The sequence below is a fragment of the Sinocyclocheilus rhinocerous genome, unplaced genomic scaffold, assembly GCF_001515625.1.
Source record: "Sinocyclocheilus rhinocerous isolate Xijiao unplaced genomic scaffold, SAMN03320098_v1.1 scaffold1439, whole genome shotgun sequence".
In the NCBI taxonomy this organism is placed as follows: Eukaryota; Metazoa; Chordata; class Actinopteri; order Cypriniformes; family Cyprinidae; genus Sinocyclocheilus; species Sinocyclocheilus rhinocerous.
The window spans coordinates 158,558-163,557 of NW_015651494.1; positions in this window are offsets into that span (position 1 = coordinate 158,558).

Consider the following 5,000-nt stretch of genomic DNA (forward strand, 5'->3'; position numbering starts at 1 on the left):
GTGTGAGAGTGAGAGAGAGAGAGTGTGTGTGTGTATCTTAAATATAATTTCAGTTTTAGTAATTTTGTTTAGTGTTCTTGTCATTTTTATAAGTTTTTGTTCTTTGTAAAATATGTATACATAGTTTGTATTCATTTATATTTCAGTTTTAGTATTAGTTATTTTAGTAAATCAAGTTAAACTGAATGAAGATATGTTGACTTGGAACTAGATTAAATAAAATAAATTCAAGGTTTTTAATATTTAATATACTTTTTTTTATTATTATTATTTTATTTTATTTCAAGTTAACATTTATTTTATTTCCGTTATCATTTATTTCATGCATGTTTTTGGTTTTAGTTTCAGTTTACTAAACGGAGGAAAATTTGGTCTAGCAATTTTCTCAGAAATTGTTAGTAAAACAGTTAGAAAGAAAGTTTTTTTTATAACTTTGAGAAATCATTTTTCACACTGTTTAATAGCCCTGAAAGAGACTCAAGAAATCAGACTGATCTCATTTAGTGTTTTAGATTTAGAAAACATGTAAAAGAGTGATGGTGAGATGTTTAACAGAGCAGCAGATCAAACTAACCACCATAAACATTCATGAAATGGCTGTTTAATGTGAAACGACACAAATGTGACGCCGGAGAAAAGGGAAACGGTTCGGGATGTTTCTGATATTCTGAAAAGAGAAACAGAACGAGAGGTTGTTTAGAGACGGCTTTAACTGTGTGAACAAGCCACCAAAACCACATTCAACTCAACATCCTGAGTGCTAAAATAAACCTGATTCAAACTGATTCGTTTTTCTCAATTATTAAACATGGCCTCAAACACTCATAATCATATTCTCTCATGTTCTGTGGAATAATAAAGAGCGTGACCTGAATATGTGCCGCTTCCCATCGGATCCGCCGGCCGTTAGACTCATCCGACGAGGCTTTGAAGATCATTTCCTTCACATGAACATGAATATTCAGATTCAGAGCGACAGACAGCAGTGAATCATGTAGCAGAACCACTGAAACCAGACCAGAACCTTCAGTCAAACAAGAACGGCTGATCGAGAAAAGTGGATCAGTCTTATGAATACTGTCAAAGGTCTGGGTCATGCTCCATAAAATCAAAGAAATATGAATTATATTTGACTTAAAGCCTGTTTTAGCACCATTTATCATCATTTAACACAATTTAAATAAAGTAACTGCACTATATTCATCCAGTAACTAGTGTGATTTAGTGTTGAATTGATCTGTTTTTATTTTTTTTATTTTGTTATTAGTATATAGACAGACAGACAGACAGATAGATAGATAGATGATAGATGATAGATAGATAGATTAAAAACGACTAAAAATGACAAAAACATACAACAAAATTAATAAAACTTTAGAATTAAAACAGAAACAGAAAATATAAAAATGAAAAAAACTGAATTCAAAATATGAATAAAAACTATAATAGTATCTCAATCAGTATTTAATAAATGTATAAAATAAAGTATTTATCCATCCAGAATTTGTTTACTGAGATAAACAGCATGAGGACGCTGCATTTCTGTGGATAAAAAACATCAAAAGTGTTTATTATTATTAACTGAAGTGTTAATCAGCTCTGAGAATGAGATCATGAATCCCACAAGATCAAATTTACAGACGGCAGCGTTCACTGAGTTTTCCTGAAGGAGCGAATTTAGCCTGTTTTCATTTGCTTTAAACTATTAGAGAGTCGCTCTCAACCTAATCACTGACACAACTAATCAGTCCTTCTGAAGCTCGTTAAAATGAGGAACTAATTAATCCGAACAGCTATGAGTCTGAGCTATGCTGTGTGTGTGTGTGTGTGTGTGTGTGTGTGTGTGTGGGTGTGTTTGTGTGTCTCAGTGAGAATACTATCATCACCCGTCTGCAGCTCAACACAACAGATCTATAAATCCAGTCTAATGCTTCATTTACAGTGATAACTGAGTGTCACGATGAGTGTTTGGTGTGTCTGAATGAATCCAGCGTGAGCTGCTGCTCCAGTCCAGTGTGTTTCCCCTGAATGAATCTGATGTAACTGTGATGAAAGGAACGTGTGTTTGAGAAGGACATGATCTGAACAGAGAAACTCACTCATTCATGCTGAGCTTCACATCCACATGCGTCCACTGAGATGATCTCAGATCAGCACTAACACCAACAGACAACAACCCGAATGAGGACAAGCTTCTACCAACCCACACGTCTTTATATATATATATATATATATAATATTTGAAATCAAAAGTTTGAGTCAAAAGTTTAATATTATATTATTATTAATGTAAGTCTCTTCTGCTCACCAAGGATGCATTTATTTGGTTAAAAATACAGTAAAAATTTAGAAATATTATTTCAGTTTAAAATAGCTGTTTTCTGTTTTAATAATATGTTAAACTGTAATTTATTTTTTGTGATTAAAGCTGTATTTTCAGCATCATTACTCCAGTGTTCAGTGTCACATGATCTTCAGAAATCATTCTAATATGCTGATTTGCTGCTCAAGAAACATTTCTGATTATTATCAATGTTGAAAACAGTCGTGCTGCACAATATTTTTGTGGAAACCGTGATACATTTTATTTTTCAGGATTCACAGATGAATAGAAAGTTCAGAAGAACAGCATTTATTTGAAATCGAAATCTTTTGTAACATTATAAATGTATTTACTGTCACTTTTGATCAATTTTTTTTCTTCAAAAACTTTGAATTGTAGTGTGTCACTTTTCTACAAAAATATTTCAACATTAATAATAATCAGAAATGTTTCTTGAGCAGCAAATCAGCATATTAGAATGATTTCTGAAGATCATGTGACACTGAAGACTGGAGTAATGATGCTGAAAATACAGCTGCGCATCACAGAAATACATTACAGTTTAACACATATTCACATAGAAAACAGCGGTTTTAAATTGTAATAATATTTCACAATTTTTACTGTATTTTTTATCAAATAAATGCAGCCTTGCTGAGCAGAAGAGACTTCTTTCAAGAACATCAATTATTCCATATTTTTGACCAGTAGCATATACTGTATATATACACACACATCTCTCTCTCTCTGGTCTCGTGTTTCTGTAAATGTGACACCCTCAAAAAAAGTAGTGGTGTCTCAAAATACGGGCCGTCCCGCATCACAGCCTTCAACCGATCACCAAACACCTTCTATTTAAAATCTTCATGCTGAAAAGCATCTTGCAGCTTCATTCAGAGCGAGTCTGGTTTCACACAACTGTTGAATTGTCTTTTTTAACAGGTGTAAAGCTCACAGCTGTCCCAGTAAATATAGAGGCTGCTCTGTGGTGAAAGCAACTGAGCTCCAGAAATAACGTTTAACCATCACGACGGCCATGAAGATCAGAACCCGACAGACACGCGCTGCATTAGTGCTGCGGGAAATATAACACTGACTGCAAGAACAGCAAATACAACACGCTTAAAAAAGACAAACAACAAGATCCTAATGAAAACCTTCACGTCTCTGTGGGTTATCTGATCATGAGCTGCTCTAATAAGTCCTTCATAATCATGCACTGAGGAGTCATATGGCCCTTAGGGCAAAAAAAAAGCACAAAAAAAACATGGTTACACTTTTAGTAAAACCACGGTTAATTATCTTAGGAATTTGTATTTGTGTATGCTTTCTTTCTTTTTCCTTTGTTTTGTTTTTATAACTGTACGGTCTTAATGGTTTGATGTTTTGTACTGTTTAATAATAATAAAAAAGAAATCAGAAAAAAAATGATTCGCGACACGCGCTCCGAAGTCCCGATCTGAATCAAATGATTCGTGATCCGAAGTCCCGATCTGAATCAAATGATCTGAATCAAATTATTCGTGATCCGAAGTCCCGATCTGAATCAAATGATCTGAATCAAATGATTTGTGACCCGAAGTCCCGATCTGAATCAAATGATTTGTGACCCGAAGTCCCAATCTAAATCAAATGATCTGAATCAAATTATTCGTGATCCGAAGTCCCGATCTGAATCAAATGATCTGAATCAAATTATTCGTGATCCGAAGTCCCGATCTGAATCAAATGATCTGAATCAAATTATTCGTGATCCGAAGTCCCGATCTGAATCAAATGATCTCAATCAAATGATTTGTGACCCGAAGTCCCGATCTAAATCAAATGATTTGTGATCCGAAGTCCAGATCTGAATCAAATGATCTGAATCAAATGATTTGTGATCCGAAGTCCCGATCTGAATCAAATGATCTGAATCAAATGATTTGTGACCCGAAGTCCCGATCTAAATCAAATGATTCATGATCCGCGCTCCGAAGTCCCGATCTGAATCAGATGATTCACGCTCCGAAGTTCCGTTCTGAATCAAATGATTCGTGATCCGAAGTCCCGATCTGAATCAAATGATTTGTGATCCGAAGTCCCGATCTAAATCAAATTATTTATGATCCGAAGTCCCGATCTGAATCAAATGATCTCAATCAAATGATTTGTGATCCGAAGTCCCGATCTGAATCAAATGATCTCAATCAAATTATTTATGATCCGAAGTCCCGATCTGAATCAAATGATCTCAATCAAATTATTTATGATCCGAAGTCCCGATCTGAATCAAATGATCTCAATCAAATTATATATGATCCGAAGTCCCGATCTGAATCAAATGATCTCAATCAAATTATATATGATCCGAAGTCCCGATCTGAATCAAATGATCTGAATCAAATTATTCGTGATCCGAAGTCCCGATCTGAATCAAATGATCTCAATCAAATGATTTGTGACCCGAAGTCCCGATCTGAATCAAATGATCTGAATCAAATGATTCGTGACCCGAAGTCCCGATCTGAATCAAATGATCTGAATCAATTTATTCGTGATCCGAAGTCCCGATCTGAATCAAATGATTCGTGACCCGAAGTCCCGATCTAAATGAAATGATTCGTGATCCGTGCTCCGAAGTCCCGATCTGAATCAGATGATTCGCGCTCTGAAGTTCCGTTCTGAATCAAATGAT